The 24,809-nt window shown below is 38.5% G+C and overlaps 2 protein-coding genes across 3 annotated transcripts in view; both read right to left on the reverse strand.

Moving 5' to 3' along the window:
• The window catches only part of ccser1 (coiled-coil serine-rich protein 1), a 1,824,576-nt gene that overhangs the window by 1,490,236 nt on the left and 309,531 nt on the right, over positions 1–24,809 (reverse strand). The window lies entirely within an intron of this gene.
• LOC114652016 (multimerin-1-like) overlaps positions 18,594–24,809 on the reverse strand; it is a 627,482-nt gene continuing 621,266 nt past the window's right edge. The window contains exon 9 of the transcript XR_007934941.1: positions 18,594–18,606. The gene's annotated coding sequence lies outside the window, so the exon portion shown is untranslated. The remainder of the gene's footprint in view (positions 18,607–24,809) is intronic.

The following is a 24,809-nucleotide window of genomic DNA, read 5'->3' on the forward strand; positions in this document are numbered from 1 at the left end:
ACTTTTTAGTCACTGTAATACTATAATTGTATACTATGTTTTCCTAAAAAGACTGAATCTGTGTAAAATACATGAAAAATGCCATCATTTAAGCCCATTTTAGACATGCTTATATTTTGAAATTAGCCAGCCTTTAGTAAAGCAGTCAAAGCCCCGAGTTGTTGTGTTGATTGTTTAACTTTATTTTGCCACTTCTGTGTCTCATATGCTACGCCAGCATGAAAATTATTATTATTATTGTTGTTGTTGTTGTCATTAAATGTATCCATCTCAGTTTAGACATGGCCTTAGTTTATTACTCAAACAGTGCACTGTATGCTCACCCATCCGTAAACTAATCCAATAAGTTAAGCACACAGAAGAGACATTATATAATTACAGTCATATGAAAAAGTTTGTGAACCCCTCTTAATTCTTTGGATTTCTGTTTATCATTGGCGGAGCTTTCAAAGCAGCAACTTCCTTTTAATATGACATTCAGCAGTGACATTAAATTTATTGGATTAACAGAAAATATGCAATATGCATTATAACAAAATTAGACAGGTGCATAAATTTGGGCACCCCAACAGAGATATTACATCAATACTTAGTTGAGCCTCCTTTTGCAAATATAACAGCCTCTAGACGCCTCCTATAGCCTTTGATGAGTGTCTGGATTCTGGATGGAGGAATTTTTGACCATTCTTTCATTCAAAATCTCTCCAGTTCAGTTAAATTTGATGGCTGCCGAGCATCGACAGCATACTTCAAATCATCCCATAGATTTTCGATGATATTCAAGTCAGCGGACTGTGATGGCCATTCCAGAACATTGTATTTCTCCTTCTGCATGAATGCCTTTGTAGATTTCGAACTGTGTTTTGGGTCATTGTCTTGTTGGAATATCCAGCCCCTGCGTAACTTCAACTTTGTGACTGATGCTTGAACATTATCCTGAAGAATTTGTTGATATTGGGATGAATTCATCCAACCCTCGACCTAGCCACACAGCCCAACAGCATGATGGAACCTCCACCAAATTTGGCAGAAGGTAGCAGGTGTTTTTCTTGGAATGCGGTGTTCTTCTTCCACCATGCAAAGCGCTTTTTGTTACAGTAATCCCTCCTCCATCGCGGGGGTTGCGTTCCAGAGCCACCCGCGAAATAAGAAAATCCGCGAAGTAGAAACCATATGTTTATATGGTTATTTTTATATTGTCATGCTTGGGTCACAGATTTGCGCAGAAACACAAGAGGTTGTAGAGAGACAGGAACGTTATTCAAACACTGCAAACAAACATTTGTCTCTTTTTCAAAAGTTTAAACTGTGCTCCATGACAGAGATGACAGTTCCATCTCACAATTAAAAGAATGCAAACATATCTTCCTCTTCAAAGGAGTCAGGAGCAGAGACTGTCATAAAGGCAGAGGAAAATCAATAGGGCTGTTTGGCTTTTAAGTATGCTAAGCACCGCGGCACAAAGCTGTTGAAGGCGGCAGCTCACACCCCCTCTGTCAAGAGCACAGAAAGAGAGAGAGACACAGAGAAAAACAAGCAAGCAAAAATCAATACGTGCCCTTCGAGCTTTTAAGTATGCGAAGCACCGTGCAGCATGTCGTTTCAAGCAGCTGCACAAAAGATAGCAACGTGAAGATAATCTTTCAGCATTTTTAGACGAGCGTCCGTATCGTCTAGGTGTGCAAACAGCCCCCCTGCTCAATCCCCCTACGTCAGGATCAGAGAAAGTCAGGGCAAGAGAAAGAGAAAAGTAAGCTGGGTAGCTTCTCAGCCATCTGCCAATAGCGTCCCTTGTATGAAATCAACTGGGCAAACCAACTGAGGAAGCATGTACCAGAAATTAAAAGACCCATTGTCCGCAGAAACCCGCGAAGCAGCGAAAAATCCGCGATATATATTTAAATATGTTTACATATAAAATCTGCGATGGAGTGAAGCCGCGAAAGGCGAAGCGCGATATAGCGAGGGATTACTGTATGACCAAATAATTCAATTTTTGTCTCATCAGTCCAAAGCACTTTGTTCCAAAATGAATCTGGCTTGTCTAAATGAGCATTTGCATACAACAAGCAACTCTGTTTGTGGCGTGAGTGCAGAAAGGGCTTCTTTCTAATCACCCTGCCATATAGATGCTCTTTGTGCAAATTGCGCTGAATTGTAAAACGATATACAGATACACCATCTGCAGCAAGATGTTCTTGCAGGTCTTTGGAGGTGAACTGTGGGTTGTCTGTAACCATTCTCACAATCCTGCGCATATGCAGCTCCTGTATTTTTCTTGGCCTGCCAGACCTGGATTTAACAGCAACTGTGCCTGTGGCCTTTCATTTTCTGATTACATTCCTTTCAGTTGAAACTGACAGTTTAAACCTCTGAGATAGCTTTTTGTAGGCTTCCCCTAAACCACAATACTGAACAATCTTTGTTTCCAGATCTTTTGAGAGTTGCTTTGAGGATCCCATGCTGTCACTCTTCAGAGGAGAGTCAAAGGGAAGCACAACTTGCAATTGACCGCCTTAAATACCTTTTCTCATGATTGGACACACCTGTCTATGAAGTTCAAGGCTTAACGAGCTAATCCAACCAGTTTGGTTTTGCAAGTAATCAGTATTGAGCAGTTATATGCATTCAAATCAGCAAAATTACAAGGGGACCCAAATTTTTGCACAGCCAGTTTTTCACATTTGATTTAATTTCATATAACTAAATGCTGCTTCACTAAAAATCTTTGTTCGGAAAACACCCCAGTACTCAGATGTTCCTAGGAAATGAAAGACATACCACTGTTATCTTTTTTGTTGAAAGTAAATTATTATGCAGGCTGAGAGGGGTTCCCAAACTTTTTCATATGACTGTACATATGAAAACCCCTTTTTTTATATACGTAGAACAAGATCACAGACTGGATTAACAGAGTTCAGACTGACTCATATAAATTCAGTTCGAGTGTGTATATGCTTGGGGATAGACTGACACTCTGTCCATTGTTGGGTCTGATCCTTCATTCTGTTTTGCTGGGAAAGGCACCCCCTAACACACACACTGCATTTGGCATAACTAGTTTTTGAAATTTTGTTCTTGACATAAGCATTATAATGGTTCCTGAATGCTGAACTCATCCAACCTGAACCCGCACAGATGAATTTCTAAGAAAGAGAAGGCACAGCGATTCTTTCTTAGGAAATAAAATTGTTTTATTGTACCTTATGCTGTGTGCACTTTGGGAAAAGCAGCAAACAATTCTCCTTCACCTGTACAAACTTGCAAAGGCATTTCTCTGTATTCCCACAACAAGTGATAATATTAATCCCAATTTCAACACGGCATGTTGTACTATAGAATCAACACATAGCTGACTGAATCCTAGTATAGTAAAATTAATTTTACTTTTTCATAGTGCTGCCAAAACTCACACATGTGCCTGATCAATGTTAGCATGAATGGAATTAAATTCAAATACAAATTTATTTCGGCTTAAGTAATGTCTTGTTTAATTTGTATAAGTCAAAACACTTGCATGTAAAGAGATACCAAGGAAGAGTACATGATAACCTTTTTTTTCCCTTGCTTTCTGTTTTATTAACTGCAGGCAAGTGTGGTAATTAAACAAAAAAAAAGGTAGACCCTTACATCACTGTAGTGCAAGTTCTCAATTGGATTAAGATTTGGGGAGTTTCTTGGCCATGAATCCAACCTTTCAATGTTATGATCTCTAAACCACTTCGTTATCACTTTTGCCTTGTGACAGGGTGCCTCATCATGCTGGAAAATAGATCATTGCGTCTGGATTGTAAGGAGAAGTTTCTCTTAGAGGATACCATTCTTTATTTATGGCAGTGTTCTTGGCCAGAATTGTGAGTGGGTGCACTCCCTTGGATGAGAAGCAACCCTACACATGGATTGTCTCAGGATGCTTCACTGTTGGCATGACATAGGATACATGGTAGAATTCACCCTTTCCTTCTCCAGACAATCGAATTTCTAGATGTCCCAAATAGTCAGAAGGAGGATTCATCCAAAAAATAACTTTGCACGAGCCTTCTGCTGTCTAATACTCATACTTCCTGCAGAATTTCAGCCTGTCCTTGATGTTTTTCTTAGAAAGAAGTGGCTTCTTTGCTAGCCCTTCTTGACACAAGGCCGTTGTCCAAACGTCTTCGCCTCATTGTGCATGCAAATGCATTCACACCCAGTTGCTGCCGATACTGAGCAGGCTCTGCACTGGTGGCAACATGAATTTATAGCTGACTCCTCAGAAGGAGACGGTCCTGGCACTTTCTGGACACTTTTAGCTGATCATTTTTTGCTAGGGCCAAAATAAGTGAAAATGGGCTTTTGTGATAAAGTGAACTTTTTATGCTAATAAAGTTCTTTGCAATTAATTAATATGTGTCTGATCATTTTGCACAATAATATATAACAATATGAAACACATCATTTACGAAACACATGATTTGTGTCACTGCCAAAACTTTTTGCCACTACTATATGATTTACTGGTACAACCATATTTTTTTAACGTGCAGTTTAGAGCTTTCATAACATTCAAACTATCTTTAAAAAAAACTTGACATACTGCACAGGCTGGCACAGATGAGTTTGTACTGTTTTAATCCAGTGGTGTGGGGTGGTCGCAATAAAGAGTTTGTGAGTTGGGGTCACAACAGGATTTCTAAAATAAAACAAAAAACAGCAAGAAAGCCTTTTGTCAATTGTTGAAAGCGGATCAGGTTTAGAGGGCGATAATCAGCTGTAAACATCAAAAAAACATTTTGTTACGGCAAAGGTAGACTCACTTTGATTGAAGGAATGTTAGACTAGCAATCCATCTATGTGTGTGAGCAGCAAAGAGCAAACAATGGCAAAAATGGCATCAACATCTGGCAAGAGAGTGAAATAAATGTGCAAAGCAAAATACTCAGTGGACGATGTTTTGCATATTATCACTGAAATGGACTCTGACTAACTCCGATTTTGGTGCAAGTGATTGGGAGATCGAAAATGAAAGTGAGGTGCTGGCATCAGCTCATCGTGGTGCTGAAGACATGTAGCTGAGGCGCCTACAGCAATGTTCATCTGGGAGGACCGCCACTTACAATGACAAGAGGTGCAAACCAGCCTGCGTTGCACTATGACCACTGCCAGTAGAAACGGCGAACACTCACATAAAAAAAAATCAGCACTAAAACAGTTAACACATATTTATTTTGAATGTAGGAAAATAAACAAACAACTTTAAACATAAAAAAACAACAAATGTTACAGAAATTTTAAAGTAAAAAAAATGAATGTGATAAATGTGGCTGTTTTTCAGAAATTAGCTTCTCTATTCTGGGCTCTGTATTCAATACACGCACAATGACATGATTTGAAGTCTGAGGCAATTTCTCTCTTTTCTTTTGATGTCAGTCATAGACAAGAAACTTAATTTGCATAAATATGATATTGCAAATGGTATCAAAAGTTTAAGAGCTTCATTTGCAAGCTTGGGGTATTCTTGCATTCTTTTGGCAAAAAACTGGTCTACACTCTGGGAAAATAAGTCTAGTTTCAACAATAGATCAGTAGATATTTCAATAAGTTTTTCTTTCATATTTGTCGGAATTTCATACAGTTGAATGGAACTCTCTAAAAGCGGATTCAGTATCCATCTGTGATTGTCTTAACTTTTTTAAGTTTCTTTTGGAAAATACTCAAAAATCTGATGCTTTAAATAGTGCAAACTAACTTGCATGTCTGATGATCTCAGAATTTACTATATTAAACATAGCTAAATTTTCCATGAGTTCTTGAATGCACTGGAATGAATTAAATATCTTTTTGTCAAGGGAAGTCGACCAGAAATCAAGTTCTTTACAAATCCATTGATTCTATCCCTGGCTGTTATTATGTTAACATCGCAGTCTTGCAAACTACTATTTAAAACTGTTTTAAGTGTTCGAAAATATCAGAAAGGAAAGCCAGCATAAGAAGCCAAAGAGAATTGGAAAATAAGTTTGCATATTCTGATTTCTCATCTTGCAGGTACATCAAAAGTTCTGCTTGTAACTGGAAACCTCTTTTCAAGATATTTCACCTCGAAAGCCATAATACTTCTGTGTGATAAATAAGATTTTCGTTTAACAAACCCATGTCTTCACAAATTTAAAAAAATAAGAGTCTGCAATGCTTTTGCTTTGATGGAATTTACCACTTTAATGACATATTTTAAAACATAATCCACTTCATAAGGTAAAGATTTTGATGTAAGAGCTTTACGATGTAAAACAGTTGTATCCATGTAGCATTTGACATCCTCCCTTGTACTCTGACAATGAGACCACTTTGGTTTTTATTTGATGTTTGATGTATGTTGGCATATACAGCAACATATTTCGTCCAATAAATATTGCACTTACTAGTGCTTTTCATGAAAGTGTCAAATAAACATTTTCCAGAAGTATTGACCTCTAGTGGTTTAAAAAATAAAATATCTTCCGTAACACCATTCTCAGTATCATTTCTTACAAATACAGGTACTTGTCGACTTACGACCGCGATTGGTTCCGACTGACTGGTTGTAAGTTGATCTGGACGTAAGTCGGTCTATGTTAATTTAAGGTAAGAATATTAGACTGGGTAATAATATTGTAATCATCTTAAAGTAATATTTTATCAACATTTTCTTACTTTCTAAGACAAACACAGCATACTACAGTACAATTTGTTTAATATGTGGAAAACGTACAAAACAAGAAATACTGTACTGTACATTTAATTCCTGGCACCACTGGTGCTTGGCTGCGGGTTGTCGATATCGCCTTCATCAGATCAGGCGAGGGCTGCGGACGGGGGTGATGGGAGGAGTTGCTCTTTTCATAAACATAGTGAGCTTCGTCTGAATTGTTTGTTTTTTTTTCTCTTCATAAATTTTGCAATAAGGACGAAATGTGTTGCGTGCCATCCGTTCAATCCTCGCAAATCGTTCAATATGTGGGTCCATTTTTTCAAAATGAGCGAGGAGTTTATTCAGTAGAGATAAATCTTCTGACAATCCCTTTGTGGTGAACATTCTTTGTGGCACCTCCTCCTCTTCGTCTTACTCCAATTCTCTTGTTTCTTCTTCCAATTCTATCAGCTCTTCATTCATAAGTTCACCTGATTCCCGTCTAGCAACTCCTCGACATCTTCCATTTCACATTCCAATGAAAGGTCTTTTGACAGTTTCACTATTTCTTCACGAATCTCATCAAGTTCTTGTTCACTGTTAAATCCAGCAAAAGTATTTACATAACGCTTAACACACTTCTTCCATACGCCATTCATACACTGTGAGTCGACATTTCTTGCGGGGAGGGCTTCTGTTTTCTCTGATCTGAGTTCACCTCTGTTATAGCGCGTCTTTATTTGAAAAGAGCAGTGTCATATCGGGGCGAGTGTGAACGCTAACTTTGACAAGCAATATAAATTTACAGCGGTTGTTACAGACGTAAATCAAATGTATGTTTTTATTGTATAATATTAACAATAACAGCAGCTCTCTACTCAAAGCGGTAAACTCGAGAAGCTGCTAGCATCGAACCCAGAAGTTCTTGATTGGGAGTCAGCAGTTGTGTGTGGGAACTGTTAACATTTGAATGTGATGATTGTATATAAAACTTGTGCACGAACGAGACTGGGATAACTGTGGATGTGGATGTGAGTGGTGTGTGTGACTGAGAATGACTGGTGTGAAGCCTGAAGTCCAAATATCAAATAAACACTTTCACAAGTACAAGTATAACAGAACAAGTGCGCTTTTATTCAAGAAGAAAAAAGAAAGCAGGTTGCGGTAAGCAGTTGATGCGACTGCTTGCGTAGTGCAATCCTAAGAACTGCCCAATCAAGAGCTTCTGGGTTTGATGCTGGCAGCTTCTCAAGTTTGCCGTTTTGAGTAGAAAGCTGCTATTAGTGTTAATATTATAGGGTTATATGTTAGGGTTATATTATTATCGAAAATTGCCAAAACAACAAGACACAAACACACGTGGGGCAACACTGCTGCGTATATTTTTACTGCTGCGTAGCGAGACTTGAGAGTGCGGGAAACTGGCGCTGCCAACAGCTGGCGGGGGAAACAGTCAAACGCGTCGTAAAGTCGAACAGTCGTAACTTCCATAGGTCGTATGTCGACGAGTACCTGTACTATGAAATGGGTGCAGTTGGAAATATCTATGGATTCGTAGATCTGTAATGAAAAGTACATGCACTTCTTAATATTTTCAAGAACTTGTGTTTGAATATTTTCTGCCATGTTGCTTATGCTTCTATGGATCATATTAATGGAGAAAGGTATTGTTTTGAGCTTTTCAGCCTCTTTTCACCAACCATTACTTGCATCATATCAACAGCTGTCTGTAAAATCAGATTTTCAGCACTTGTATGTGGCTTACTGGCTTTTGCAATGTGAAAGGCAACTTGATAACTTGCTAGTAATGCTTTTTCATTAGTAATGGTTGCTTAAGTAAAAATGGCTTGCTCCTTGCAGAGATAGTTTAGCTTTCTTTCAAAGAATTCCACAGGCTTGTATTTTTTGTCTGGATGTTTGGTATTTAAATGTCGAAGAAGCTTTGATGGCTTCACACTTTATTTTGACAACACTTCTCAACAAACTACACACTGGGATTAATGGAAATAACAGTAAAAACATATGTGAGATATTCATCACTGTACAATCCATTTTTCTTTTTATTCTTGTCACTGCCAGACATAGACGGTTCCAATGATCATTTTAAAAATGTATCCATCGTTAACAAAATGGGTATACCTTGTACTTACTGTTGAATATTCGATATTGTACTTGCCATTCAACAGCAAAGTGCACAGCTAGGAAATGATGCTTCATTGAGCTTCACTGCTTTTATAAATAAAGCTGAAGTGAAATTTCCAGAGGACTCCTGTGCCATCCAGCAATGATGCAGCAATCTATATATATAAAATCCCTATGTGCGTCCAGGTGTCCGTGTGTGGGTGTCTTCTGATGAAGTGCGCATGCGCGGGGCACGGTGCGATGCACGATATTACTGTCAGAGAAAGTTAGAGGCGTTTTATGGAAATACAAACCAGTATTACTGGGAGAGGAAATTAAAGGTACACAACACAGTGACACATATTACAGCCTCATACAAGCCAGTATTACTGTCAGAGGAGATTAAAGGTGTATTACCGACGAGCACGCCTGTATTACCGCCAGAGAAAATTAAAGGTACTGTATATTACGGACGTACAAGCCAGCAGACATGCAAGACGGTATCCTTCAATAAGGGCGCGCACAAAAAGGCGAGCTTCAAAAGGGCGACCTCAATTGGACGCAGCGAATAAAGGTGCGTGTAAATAAAGATCTGCACCATTGTTGCTCTTCACATATTCCAGAGCCATTTGAACTAAATTATCTACGAACGCCTTTATTCGCCGCGCTCAATTGAGGTCGCCCTTTTGAAGCTCGCCTTTTTGTGCGCGCCCTTATTGAATAGAGCCGTACAAGACAGTGTTACTGTCACAGAAAATTAAAGACACACAATACACGGCGGCAGCCCACGAAGAACGGTCAGCTCAGCAAGTAAACACCAACAAAAGAAAGGCTGAAAGACAAAGATAAATATGACCAGCAAAAAGAATGAGGTCAAAGTCCCTTGCCATTTAATATAGATTGTTCCTACTAATGTTTATGCACTACTGTTCTAGCGCCCATTATTGTAACGGGCTAAATGACTAGTTAAAAATAATTAGCATGCACTTTCTCGAACATGGTGGAAAGTCCAGGAAAGATGCAAAAACAAAGGCACATTGTGCTATTGGGTAACAGATGGCACCAGTATTTCTATTATTTGATAACTATTTTACCACTGGTCAGGTGCGGTTTGTTTACAAACGGGGTTGAGTATGGTAGTGGTGGGTTGCAAACAAAATTATAGTCCAAAAGTGGGTCATACCTTAAAAAAGTTTGGGAACCACTACTTTAATCTAATGTAACAAACTTTTCCCTGGATAGTACCATTGTCCAACAAAAAATCTCTGCATATCACTGTGTGCTACTTTTGTGTGCTAGCACTGTAATCCACCCAGCACTTTTTCCCTGTCCTACTCTGTGGTCTGCAGTGTGGCGCACTGGTTAAGGGTTGTGGATTCAAATCCCGCCACGAAAACTGTGTGACCGTGACCAAGTCACTTCACCCGCCTGTGCTCCAATTGGAAAAAAGAAATGCAACCAATTGAATCTAAAATGTTGTAAGTCGCTTTGGATAAAACCGTCTTTGAAATAAATAAATGTAAATATTATTAAAACGAAATGGGATCACAGTTAAATATCCATTCTTTCTCTTAAAAAGTCTCATTTGTCAATTTTATACATGCACAATTAAATTGTATTACATTGTTATTTTTTTCAGGACACCTTAGATAAAGGCTCTTGCTGAATAATAATAATAATAATAATAATGATGATGATGATAACAGTAAACAAAGACTTAAGTTGGTAGTGCAGCTGCCTCACAGATTCCACATGCTGAGTTAGATGTCTGTGCCCATACAGTATGTTCTCTGTGAGAACTTTACATGTTTTCTTCAAGTCTATATGGTGTTTCCTGATCTCCTCACATGTTCATTGCAAAGTAGGTTAATTGGTAATTCCAAAATGTTTCTGGTTTGGTATATTCATAAATGCAATGGCATGGGACTGTTTCCTGATTTGTAAATTGTACTGCTGGCATATGTTTCAGTCCTTCCATGACCCCAAATTGGATTAATGTATGTAGTAACAGTATAACTTTTTGTATTTAAAACATCAGCAGGTCCTCTATTATGCAGCAATGAAAAGTGACAGAAGTTTGTCATAGCAACATGCAAGGAATTTCATAGATATTAACAGATATGAACAATTTAAAACAAATCTTTTGAGATGAAATTACATTTAAAAGCCTTAATATATAATAAAAGTTGTAATGATCAGACCAGAACAGGATGGCCAAAGCGCTGTCAGGAATGTAAATACAAGCTGCTGAGTGTTTGGTTTTCAAAGTTTCCCTTCTCCATTTCTGAGACACTATTCAATCAAACATCTCTCTGTATCAATGTGTACGACTTGAATTGGTGCATTGAAACAGTCACTCTCTAACAGAATTTCAATTGCTTTCTAACATGACATAGTTTTTTTAAGCATGTTTTATGTTACTTGAGCTTCCAGGTGCCATCTGCTAGTTAAAATGGTGCAAGTACATTACAACAAAAGAAAACGGCTTGCATCTTTTACACAATGTCAACGACACACCTGCCCATGCTAGAAATGGCCGTAAGTTATCAAGTAATCAGCACTGCAACATGCACCTGGCTGACTTCTGGTTTTAGATCCCTATTACAATGAATTTTTACATATTGATTATAAAGGATGGGTTACTATGTAGCTCAAAAAATGTTGTCAGACTATTGCCTTTAACCAAAGTTAAGTGGAGCTCAAGTTTACTTAGTAAAGTTTTTGTGCTATATTCTCTAGAAATCTAAGCTTTCCACAACAGGGGACATAAAAGAGAAAGCACAATTTGAATACACTTTATGTGGCAGCTACTGAAGCAATCCGGACTGCATGGATGACTCTCTTGCTGCTATGAGTTTTAGTGTCTTATTTAAAGGCATGTCAAAAGGAATTCCTTTTAAACAAATAAAAAATGAGGTTGATGGTGTTATCTTTATTCTGTTGTTGTGATGTGCTGTCATTGTATAGAATAGTAGTACTTCTTCGAGTGATTTCTATTTTAAATTGGCTGTCAGTTTTAACAAATTCCCTTGTACAGCTTTAATCTTTTATGGGAATTCTTTCAGAATTTTAGAATCACATTTGTGTATTCTCCTGCTATAAAAGTGTATTGCTGTTTCAGCTGTATTAAATTATTAAAAAGTGCCCAAAACTAAGATTATTGTACTACTTGTCAACGGTTCATGACTGAACACTAAAAGAATAGTGTTCATCACACTTATAAGATATAAGAATTATTTGCATCCTATCAAAACTTCAAAAAGTAAAGTGATAGATAGAGTACAGCCACATCGTTCAGAAAGCTTTAACATATTGTGGTCAATTTGAAAGGCACACGAGTGTACAGATGTTAGGCATACTAACACAAAGAATAGTGAAAGAATGTTAGGGAAATTTATAATCAAAGCCTAAAAAGGCAATAATAACATGAAGATAGTGAAAACATGTCAAAGACGGAGAAAAAACACCACCACCAAATAAGACTGACAAGACAGCAAAGGGTGATAATGTAATATTGAAGAGGGAGTATATTTGAGTATTCACGATATGCATGTCAGAACCATATAGTAATATTTCAAAATAGTATGATACAATGTACAGTATGTACTGTAGGTTAAATATTGTCCCAAAATGTGTTCATTAACGCACCTTTTCAATTTGACATGACTAAATAAAATGTAACACCACAGCATACACTACACAACATCAGTTTTATTCAACCAGAAGAATACATCTCAAGACTCCTGGCTTTCTAGGTGTAAATTGTAGGCATTTTCTGCAAACTTCAGTAGAAACACAAATTTACGTGAACTTCATAGTCAAGAAAAAAAAACAGACTGATAGTTATTTGAATTTAAGATTTAGCTGAGTGTTTAATAAGGTATACTATCCCATCCAACCCCATTCATCCATTTTCCAAACCTGCTTATCCAGAACAGGGTTGCAGGAGAAACTGGAGCCTATACCACCAACCATCAGACATAAGACAGGAACAATCCTTAGACAGAATGCCATCAAATTATTGTTATGTTTGCAATATGTACATTTTACGACAGTGTGTTCTTGTTTGCCATAAGGTGTTTGGAGATAGAGGGTGAGTTTTTGGCAGGATTAGTTGTTTGGAAATAAATGCCTTTCTGAGACAAACTGCACCTGTACGCTCTCGTATTGTACGCAACATTTTGGCGAGAAGGATGGCTGAATTTTCAGTTCCACCACCTTTTCCCTTTCTTGCTGTGAATGGAGAGCCTCCAGTGCCTTGGACCCACTGGCTGGAGTCTTTTGAAACTTACCTCCTGGCTCTTGATTTGGAAAATATAAGTGATGTGCGCTAGAGAGTTTTGCTCCTACACTGTCTGGGAACAGACGGACAGCAAGTGTTTAAGATTTTGGGGAATGCAGCCACATACTCCGCTGCAGTGACTCTCCTGGAGACACACTTCTCCTGCTCACAAAGTGTTATCCTCTACTGAAACTTGTTTTGTAAATGGTGACAGCAAGCACGTGAATAAGTTCACCAATACATGGCCAACTTAACGGGTTTAGCCAGTTTATGCAAGTTCAGAGAAATGCAAGATGAATTTAGTAGGGATCAACTAGCTGAGCATACTAACAATCCAAAAGTCAGAGAAAAGCTCTTGCTAGAATCAGGTGATTTAACCCTATCACTGGCAATCCACATTGCATTTCAGATTGAGTCTGCCACATAGTTAGCCACCAAAATCAACACATCTCCTGCTTCCTCAGCAGTGACAGGAGACATGGCTCAAGTGCGGCAGTGCACAGAAGACTCAGACAACTACAACAAGAATCCCAGTATGCAGCTTATACAACAGGTTCCTCCAAGACCCCAATGCTTTTGTGGAAATTGTGGCTCTAAATCACACTCTAGGAGAGCGTAGAGCTGCCCTACCAAGAGTCAGAAATGCCAGCGCTGCAATAAAGCCAATCACTTTGCAAAAGTTTGCCATTCCACTCCAGCTTTGTCAAAGCCTGTGATAATTCATAATGTGACATCTAGGCATACATCTTTTAAAACTTGCACAATAGAACCAGACAACGTATGTCTTCCAGTTTTGCTAGTTACTGGGGCAACGCTGTCTGTTAAATCTAAAGAATAAGAAGTAGTTTTTCCCAGATCTCCATCTATCTGCTCCAGTCACCACTCTCTGTGGCTATGCCAGCTCTAAGATTGACATTTTGGGTTCAGTTGAGCTGTCAGTACGCTACAGTTCTAAGCTTCTTCCTCAATTCACATTCCACGTCTCCAGCCCTGGTGCCAGCCTCTCAGGCCTGGATCTCTTTAACAGCCTTGGTTTTACCCTTGTTGACACTAGAGAATCTGTAATTCTTAAAGTCTGCTCCCCTTGGCAACAGAAGCAGCTATCACTTTTTGATGGACTTGGCTGTCTCTCTGCCTTTCATCACCAGCCTTTGCTAGATCCCACTGTGCCTCCTGTCATCCAGCCACCACGCCGCATTACACTGGCTTTCTGTGACGGAGTATCTGCTGAGCTGCAACGCCTCCTAGAGGCTGGAATTATAGAACCTATTAATGTTGCCCTATGGATTTCAAATTTGGTTGTTGCAAAAAAAAAAAAAAGTTAGGGGAACTATGAATCTGTGCAGATCTAAGGGCAATAAACAAGGCAGTCATTCCTGACAAATACCCTCTGCCAACATCAGAGGACCTATCTACACAATTTTATGGATCTTGTTTCTTTACAAAGTTAGATCTCTGTCAGGGATATCTGCAGGTGCCACTCCACCCCAGCAGTCGAGACCTGACTGAATTTGCCGCTCACATTGTGGTTTTCCGATATACTAGAACGCCATTTGGACTAGTTCAGGCCCAAGCTGCTTTCAGAAGATAATGTCAACAATCTTGGCAGAATTCCAAGGTTTGTCATTTATCTTGATGATATAGTTGTACATGGTCCCACAACCTAAACCCATGATGAGTGTCTCATAAGAGTGTTTTCAGCACTGGCCAGGCATAATCTCAGTCTTAATGGTGATGTGTGTTTTCTGCACCTTCAGTTGAGTTTGTGGGTTTCCGACTGTCTGCAGATGGTTTAACCCCACTCCAGTCTAACACAGACGCAATACTGAGAATTCCAGAGCCCACATGGGTAGCACGGATTGCTTCATTTTTGGATATGACTGCATACTATCTATGTTTCCTGCTGCAATACTCCTCCACTACTGCACCCTTACATCAACTTTTGAAAAAAGAGCCTCCCTGGGCATGGACTCCAGCCTGCACAGAGTTTCAGTTACTAAAGACTCAGCTTATTTTACTGCCTGTGCAGGCACACTTTGACCTCAATAGTTCCACCTTAGTCATTTGTGATGCATCTGGTGCTGCTATTGGGGCTGTTACTGTCTCAGATTCAGGAGGGGACTGAGAAACCTGTGGCATTTGCTTCTAGAGCTCTTAGCCCATGTGAGCAAAAATATTCAGTCAGTGAGCAAAAGGCACTGGCATGTATCTGGGCTTGCGAATGATGGCACATGTATCTGTATGGCTGTGCATTTACACTTGGAACTGACCATCAAGCTCTCACTGTACTGCTTGCTATATCTGGTTCTGGCCACAGGCCACTAAGAGTGCACCGCTGGTCTGATCATCTCCAGCAGTACAATTTTAAACTCCAGTATACTCAAAGGCACAACAATGTGGTGGCCGACCTACTGTCTCAGTTTTCAGCTCCTCCAGCCATAACTCCCTGCTCTGATTTTGCTGAGCTTGAACTTGTTCAGCTTCTTCACAAAACTCTAGAGGCCACAGTGTCACACCAGAAGCTGCAGCAGGCCTCAGAGAAAGGCCCTGTGCTAACTCAGCTTCGTACTTTTATCAGGCAGGGGTGGTGTACTCAAGTACCGGCAGAGGTGACACCATTCCATCATGTCAAGGATGAACTCACATGCTGGAATGAAAGCTGTGTTTCCCGTGGTCTCTGCACTGTTGTTCCAAGGTCTCTCCAAGCATATGTCCTGGCTATGGCATATGAGGGCCATTTGAGTATTGTCCGTGTTAAGCAACGATGTCGTAAACTTGTGTGGTGGCCAGGGATTGATGCTGATGTTGAAGCTCTGGTCAAGGAATGCCCTGCTTGCCTTGTTAGTGGTAAAATGTGTCATCCACCTACACCCCTATTGCAGCCATTTCAGTGGCCTGATAAGCCTTGAGAACACATACATTTAGACATCTGCAGTGAGTTACATGGCATTCCACATCATCTGCACTTTCTTATTGTGGCATATGACCTACATTTGAAGTGGTCAGAAGTAGCCTCAGTTGGATCAGTTACAACCAGAGCTGTGATCGAGTTTTTGGAGTCCATTTTTACTCGCTGGGGGTTGCCAGTGGTTGTTTAACAGATAATGATCCACAATTTACTTCCAGTGAATTTACAAGCTTTTTGATGAACAAAGGAATTTGATACTATCACACAGCATTCTACCATCCTCAGGCCATTTCGGTGGGTGTTATGAGGGGGGATGAGCGTCTAAATAAAACTTTAAAAAATGGCATTAAAGCACATTTGGCAGATGGATGCACATTTCTTTCGGCACTTCTCCAGACACTTCTTCACTATAGAGCTACACAGCACTCAACTGCAGACAGTTCACTTGCACCTCTTATGATTGGTTGTGAACTTCAGCTTCCACTAGATCATCAGAATGCCCAACCATCATTGCCCACGGCAATGCATACCCACAACAGTGTGTCCAAAAGCCAGAATAAAATGAAGCAACACTGATAGGTCACACCGGGTCAAAATACCACACATAAATGTATCACATTGGGTCAGGGTCTGGAGGCCACATTGAGAACATAAGTTGAAATCTTTTTGGTCTTCTCCTTTAAAAGTAATAAGTCAGTTTGGACCTGACATATTTTGTCTGGCTGATAGTACCCAATGGCATGCAAGTCGCCTCCGCAAGGTACCTGCACCACCAGTGCTGAGCTGTGACTCTTTAGGTTTTACAGCAGAGTGTCTCGATTCAGCTGCAGGATCACCGGGCCCTATGCAGACTGAGGACCCTGAGGTGTTGCAACCTCCAACTGAAACCATCTCCAGACCTGAACGCATCAGAACTCAGCCAGCCAGATTCAAAGATTTTCTTACTGATTTTCATGGTTAAGCAGACTTTAGAATGACATTTGGGTTTTGGAAGAGGCACAAAAAAGAAAAACCAGTATTTGGCAAGATAGTTGTTCGGAAATAAACGCCTTTCTGAGACAAACTGCACCTGTACACTCTTGTATTGTATGCAACAATTATAAGGTAAACACATGCACCTGCACTGGGGCTAAGTGAGCAAACCAGAGCAACAGAAGGAAACAAATGTAAATACAGTATGCAAACTCTGCACATTGAGCACGCGGTACTTGAACCCCAATCTCTCTGTTGCTAGGCAGCAATGCAACCACTGTAACACCATTCTATTCGCAGGTTATATTATTATATTGTGAATATTAATTTTCTTAGCTACTTAATATAATTTAAATTACTTTCATATTTACTATGTTATGATGGTAAATAACACACATTAGGATGTCGCCTACAACCAGAGAATAATGCTTCACAGGAACTGTACTTCAGTCCAATATATTCATTAAATTAAAGGTCACACCATGTAATATTGCTTTTTAGACTGATATTAAGCAGTACAGAATTTAAATACAAATGTACTATAAATAATTATTCTGATGTACATTTTTCTAGGAGATGAGTAGGAGTCATTTCATAATAGTAGTAGCATGACATTTTGCATAAAGGGTCTGCCACTTAAAGCATTCTCCTCGCTGAAAGATGTAATGTTTCTTTAAAAATGTAAAGATTTCTGACAGAAACATAGATGATTAGGAAGGTATGGAATTTTCTCTTACTATATAAATTCTGCCTTATTTCTAGCCATTTTCTGCTGCTTTCATTTAACTGGCCATAATTTTATCATACTTTACTCAATATATTGGTTTCATATAGATACTGTATATATAGTTTCATATAGATGTAAGATATAAGAAACAGAAATAAAATAAGGTGGTTCCCACTCTCAGTCCTGTAGGGGATCAGTTGTTCCAGTTCACAATAACTGAGTCATTTTATCTCTGTTTGTTCTCATTTAATTAGCAGAGATTTTCTTCCCTTACTTGTCATTCAAAAAGCACAACAGTGTGATTTTCACATTTATATAACATTTAGGAGTATTGGTATTTTTCCTATAGCTTTAAATGCTTAACTCTTTTTTGTTGTTCTCAGTGGAACTTTCCAGAAGATGTGGGGTAACCAGATAGAGCTGGTGAGTATCATGGGATGGCACGCTTAAAGTCTACGTCATAGACAAAATACAAGGTAAAACAGTTAATAATATAACAGTATGATTACATAATAACAATAACAACAGAGAGCAGAAATCAGATCTTTCATTGGCCTTACAAGACGTAACAGTTACTAATATAATCATAGGATTATATTACCTACATTAACATTAATGTTATATTAATTATAGTTACATATCTATCTATCTATCTATCTATCTATCTATCTATCTATCTATCTATCTATCTATCTATCTATCTATCTATCTATCTATCTATCTATCTATCTATCTATCTATCTATCTATCTATCTATCTATCTATCTATCTATCTATCTATTTCTAGATTCAGCCTGTTCCTGTATTTATTTTTTAAGGAAAGATGAAGGTACCTTAATATTGACAACTCTGTCTGAAACATTTCCATTGTTGATTAATATTTATAACACTAAAATGAAATGTTATATAATATGTGCAGGGAGGCCATGAGGGCAAAGGAAATATAATACCTCTGCCAGTATCTTGATAGTTTTGTCTCAGTCAGTTATTCAGGCTTTTTAAAGGGTGCAACATTTTTTAAGTTAATATGACAATACCCTTATATGTGTTCTAAAATTTGACCGGAAAAGGAGGCTGACATTTCAATGTAAGGCATGTCATAGCACTGTGCTGCATGCTGGAAAGAATATGCAAGTAAAAATTTCACTGTAGTCTGTTCATATGAAAATAATATGATTATCTAATCTAATGATTATCTAGGTCATTTTTGGGTAATCACTGCTGAAGAACTTTCATTCTAACCATTTCATAATTAGTGATATATTTGTCTTAAAATTTACCTAGTTCACTAATTATGCTTTTTCTACTCATATTCTGTACTCATAAAAACACTGCAGTATGTAATTTATAACAAATAAAATAACAAACTATAGTTAACTTGAGAGCAAATTTTTAATATGAAAAATCAAGAAATTATTTAATTCCTATAAATAAAACAAATATTTGTTAAATTCCTATAAACAGTAGACTAACATTCCTGTAAATTTACAGGAAATAAAAATGCTAAATTAAGATAAAAATCCAGGTAAGTTAACTGATTAGAAGCAAATCTGCAGTAAAAGAAATCCCTTTGGACTACACTAAAACATTACATTCAGGGTTTCAAAGGTTTGATACATATTTTATAACAGAAGAGCACTCTCACATTCCAGTAAATTTAAAATACAGTATGCCACTGTATGCATAAAAGCACATACACAAATACACCAAGTAGTATTCAAGTTGCACTTGCTACCTTTGCAATAAAAACCTAAATAAATAACAAAATAAAAATAATTAAAGTGCTACATATAAAATAAACAGCAACACATACTATAAATTCCAATAAAATATTCAACAATACAATTATGTGTAGAGTGCACAAGTGCATTTTATAGTCTACAGTATATCCTTTAATCAATACATTAAACCATGCACTGAAAGCAACTGAGGGTCATGGCACAATTAAATTACTGTTTCTGCTGCATACATTTTCCCCACAACCCTCATGCTAATAAGTTAATTACAAGATGTGCACCTCTTTGGATTGGTGCTCAAAAGCATATTCTGAATTGTGAGATGTAATGTCAGTGCACAGAAAAAAGTGTTATTGGGAAGGAATAACATGACCAGGAAAATGTACAGAGGAGGAAGACACTGAAAACAATACAGACAGGAAAAATAATATTTCAGTTTAAGAAACAGAGGGTAGAATGAGGGTGTTGATGGTAAAAAGCAACCCACTACTTTCTTTTGCTTTTTAATAACTTTGGCAAGGCCTTATACAATTCCATTGCTGAGCCATTTAAACATTCTCCCCTATAGTGGCACCACTTCAATGTTATAAAATAAAAACCTGATGGTACACAGTCAGTAATAGTACTTGGATCAACATTTAAAAAGGTGTAATTTGGGTATATTAACCATATATGCACACATACCACAAACTCCAAGAAAAGAAAACATTAGCAAAATTAACAAGACTACACAGTACAACAAATGTGCCCATGTTATTTTATTTACCCAACTGAACAGACTTTGGGAAGATCACTGAATGAGTGAAAAAGGACCATGGACCAAGAAAGTAAGCATTTGTAAGTGTTTTCTGAGACATACCTAGCAGACTCAGAGATCACATTTTACATAAGGTAACAGTTTTATTCTCCAGCTCCCTATTCTCTCTCCCCTCTAAAATTACTCCATTTGTCTATCTTCATTCTCCACTATTTTTCTTGTTCAAGGACCTTTGTCATTTCTCTAAACTCGGAACTCAAATCACTTTGTCAGGGGCAGGCATTTTATGTCCCACCTAGTATTTACAGGGTAAGACAGACTCACCAAAGTAAATAAGCCACTAAGTTCAGGCAGCCTACCAAGATATTCCTTTAAAGGGCCAGTAGTGTTTCTGGGAAGCATAAACCTGACAACAGACTGTATCCTATAGTACTTTCATATTTGCAAACATATAGACACCAATGCACGTTTCAGTGGAGAATGCTTTATAAGCACTCAAACTCTAGAGTACACCCCATGTAGGGGCAAGGCTGGCACAAGACTACACATTGGCCATCTTGTAGTTCGGGAGCAACCGGGATAAGACTTGAGAGAAGTCAGACATGGTGACACAGACACAAAAAGTTGTCATTTACCAAAATAAAAGAGGATTTTATTTTCAGGTGCACAAACACAAAAAATAATGTCCCAATCAAAAAAAAGTAAATATTTACAGTGAATTTTGCCAGTCCCAAAATGAAAAATAAAGACAAAAATGTATATGCACAAGAAAAACGGATTGTACCACAAACCCAAACTCTATATAAATACCTCTACCAAAACAATACAATAACTAAGATTATCTATACTTTTATACAAAAGAGAAGAAGTAAGGCACAAGCTACTGTTTGGTATACTAAAAGAAACTGCTTTACCAACTACACTATCCTACAGAATCGTATTAGGGCCCTGAAGAAGAAAAAAAAAAAATATGGACACAGTAAAGAAAAAAAATAGTGTATGTCGAGAATTAAGTCGACATGCGAACTTTATTCTCGACATTTCCACTTTAATCTCGACGTTAATGTGTTATTTTCTGTATATGCAAACTTTTTAAAGGGAGTGTTAATTGAACTGACTATAGTAGACTTGTCATCTTCTTAAAATGACTATTTATTTGATATTGACAATTAATAATAAGGTCAAAAATCAAGGAGGATATGAGTTTGCATGGACTGTGCTGTTTTTTTTTTTTTTCGTAACATCATGTCAGTAGAGAGTGTGTGACGTTAATGCATTCTGTCCTAAATGACAGCGCACATGCCTTTTAAATTTCCTAAAGGCCAATGTGTCTAAATTTTCTCATTAATATATTTTGACAGTGTATTTTAATGAGAATTATTATAAACATATTACCCATGTTCATTTCACATATAGATATGTAACATTTGGTGAGAATAAATAAAAAAGTAACACATATAACAGTTAGGTTGCATTGTTTATGATTAACAAAACTCATCATTTATCTGAAATGTTCTACTTTGTATTTTTACGTTTGGCAATGGAATGCTTCATTATACAGATGATTTATTCCACTTCTGAAGGTGTACATTATCGGTATGCTCCATTGCATTTGCCCCCAGTGTAACGCGTGCCAGTGTAACTGAGGGGAGGCAGACGGACTCACGTAATGGGAGACAAGGCACCTCCTCACCCTGATCCCCAGGCTCTTCTCATGAATATTCCTATCTTGTGCTTTTCTCATTCCTGCCAGTTTACTATTATTATTATTATTATTATTGGACAAGTATATAGAGGAAATGTGTGTCTTATTTTATGTGTATGAAAGGAATGATGGTAAAGCCTTGAATGAAACTCGGTGTTGATGCTTTGGGTAACAAGACAGGTAAGGAGCGGAAAACGTTAAATGTGACAGTGACTGTGGGGGATTGTGTAACTGGAAGAAATGACAAAAGCTTAGTCTTTCAATAATTCTATTTACATCAATGATTTACTCTGTTCTGCTGCAGTTCGGAAGACTACTTAGTTATCCCCCACCATAGCCTTTGATATGATACATTCATAAGGAAAGGATGTTGCTGACAAAGTCATGTATTTTTTTGAAAGCTTGGCTCCAGATGTGCTTATCCAGCTGTTCGTTCTTGTCAGTACTTGAGTGATCTTTATGTCCACCTCTGGATGAATTTGCAAAGTTTCTTTTCAAAATTTTGTCTCATTAACGCAAAAATCCCAAGGCTTTCCCTAAATTGCAGAAGACGCTGTTGATGGCACGGATTCTGTTTTAAAGACAGTTGTGATTAGTTATGCAACACACACATTTACTCACATTACTTTTTGGAAATCACTAATATATATCAGCTACATATCTGGGAATCACCGAATAGTAAAAACGTTTAATGAGGAGTGCCTTGCGCATATACTGGTGTAATGACCACGTCGGCTTTAGTGAAGCATTTCTTAGCCTCTCTGATATGATCGACATGGGGTAGAATAGATTCTGGATTGGTATAATACGTGCTGCCTTACGCAAAATATGCTCATCAATTTGTTACAGATTCTAGGTGGACACGATTCCACACCAAGGAAAGCGGTGCCCCATGTAATCATTTATAATGTCTCCAAAATATATTTGTTAACTTACAGACAAGTACTACATAACTGTTTTTTTTTACAGTGTCCTTATTTTAACTTTAGGCAAGGACCATACACGAGCCATGGCCCCAATACACTTCCATACTATCCAACACCACGGAGCCTAAAGACCACCCCTAAAAGCAGGAAGTGCCTTTTACACTAGGGAAACAAATCTTACAGCCATACCTGCAACACACCACTCTCTTACACCAATCATGACTGACACAGGTGCATTCTGCACAGATGCTACACTCAATCTCTGCAAGATATTTATTAAATAGTCTAGCAACCTCACGTGCGCGTAAGCAGGCAGGAGTACAAGTGCACCCCAATGTGATTTCCAAAAGTAAGTTACTTTTTCTTTGTAACTTTACCTCTGGACTTTTTTTGGGGGATCCCCTTCTCAGACTAACGCATGCATGCACAAAATTATCTAAACTAAAACGTTCCTCACTTTTCTCTTTGCTATCAGTAGGGGTTAGGGAGACGGTCACCTTTATGACAGGCTATGTGCAGCGTCCTCCAGCAGGCCTGACCTGGAGGTACGCCAGACCGTCACCAGTGCCGCACCATGCTTAACTGCCAAAGGCAAATTTAAAATCCTTGCGGAAACACAACCCCGAATTTTGGCAATTAAAATAAGTAACTGCTTTCTGTTTTTTTTTTTTTACTACATAAAATTCACTTTTGTTAAATTGGTAATAAAGATTACCACAACACAGTACAAGTAATGTTCATGCTTTGTACAAGTTTTCTCTCAATTCACACCCCAACCACACACATATACAGTTGTGGCAAAAAAGTTTTGAGACACAAATATTGGTTTTCAGAAAGTTTGCTGCTTCAATGTTTTTTGATCTTTTTGTCATATTCCTCCATGGTATACTGAAGTATAATAACAAGCATTTCATATACTTCAAAGGCTTTAATTGACAATTACCGTATATTCAGTTTATGCAAAGAGTCAATATTTGTAGTGTTAACCCTTCTTTTTCAAAACCTCTGCAATTCGCCCTGGCATTCTGTCAATCAACTTCTGGGCCAGATCCTGACTGATGGCATCCCATTTGTGCTTTATCAATGCTTGGAGTTTGTCAGAATTTCTAGGTTTTTGTTTGTCCACCCGCCTCTTGAGGATTGACCCCAAGTTCTCAATGGGATTGAGGTCTAGGGAGTTTCCTGGCCATAGACCCAAAATTTTGATGTTTTGTTCCCCAAGCCACTAAGTTATCACTTTTGCCTTATTGCACGGTGCTCCATCATGCTGGAAAAGGCATTGTTCGTCATCAAACTGTTCTTGGATATTTAGGTGAAGTTGCTCTCGGAGAATGTACTGGTACCATTCTTTATTCATGGCTGCATTCTTAGGCAAAATTGTGAGTGAGCCCACTCCCTTGGCTGAGAAGCAACCCCACACATGAATGGTCTCCAGATGCTTTACTGGTGGCATGAGACAGGACTGATAGTAGCGCTCACCTTTTCCTCTCTGGACAATCTTTTTTTCCAGATGCCCCAAACAATCAGAAAGGGGATTCATGAGAGAAAATGACTTTACCCCAGTCCTCACCTGTCCTCACCAATACCTGTACCATCTGCAGAATATCAGTCTGTCCCTGATGTTTTTCTTGTAGAGCAGTGGCTTCTTTGCTGCCGTTCTCAACACTAGCACATCCTCCAAAAGTTTTTGCCTCACTGTGCATGCATATGCACTCACACCTGCCTGTTGCCATTACTGAGCAAGCTCTGAACTGGTGGTGCTCCGATCCCACAGCTGAATCGACTTTTGGAGACAAAAAACCATGAGGTAAAATAGCACAGGAAGCAATATGTTAAAATCAAAAAGCCCGATGTCTTCCGTTTAGCCTGGCGGCTCCCTTGCTACACCCATCTGGGCTGTTCTACCGGAGAGTCGCCCTACATGCAGCTGACCTTCTCTCTGCCTGCTTCAGCTGTTTGGATCGCCTCACCGACCCCTGGCTTATGCGGAGAGTCATCCATCTTCCGGTCACTCCCGCCCTTCAAAATC

This window comes from Erpetoichthys calabaricus, chromosome 5 (genome assembly GCF_900747795.2).
Source record: "Erpetoichthys calabaricus chromosome 5, fErpCal1.3, whole genome shotgun sequence".
In the NCBI taxonomy this organism is placed as follows: Eukaryota; Metazoa; Chordata; class Cladistia; order Polypteriformes; family Polypteridae; genus Erpetoichthys; species Erpetoichthys calabaricus.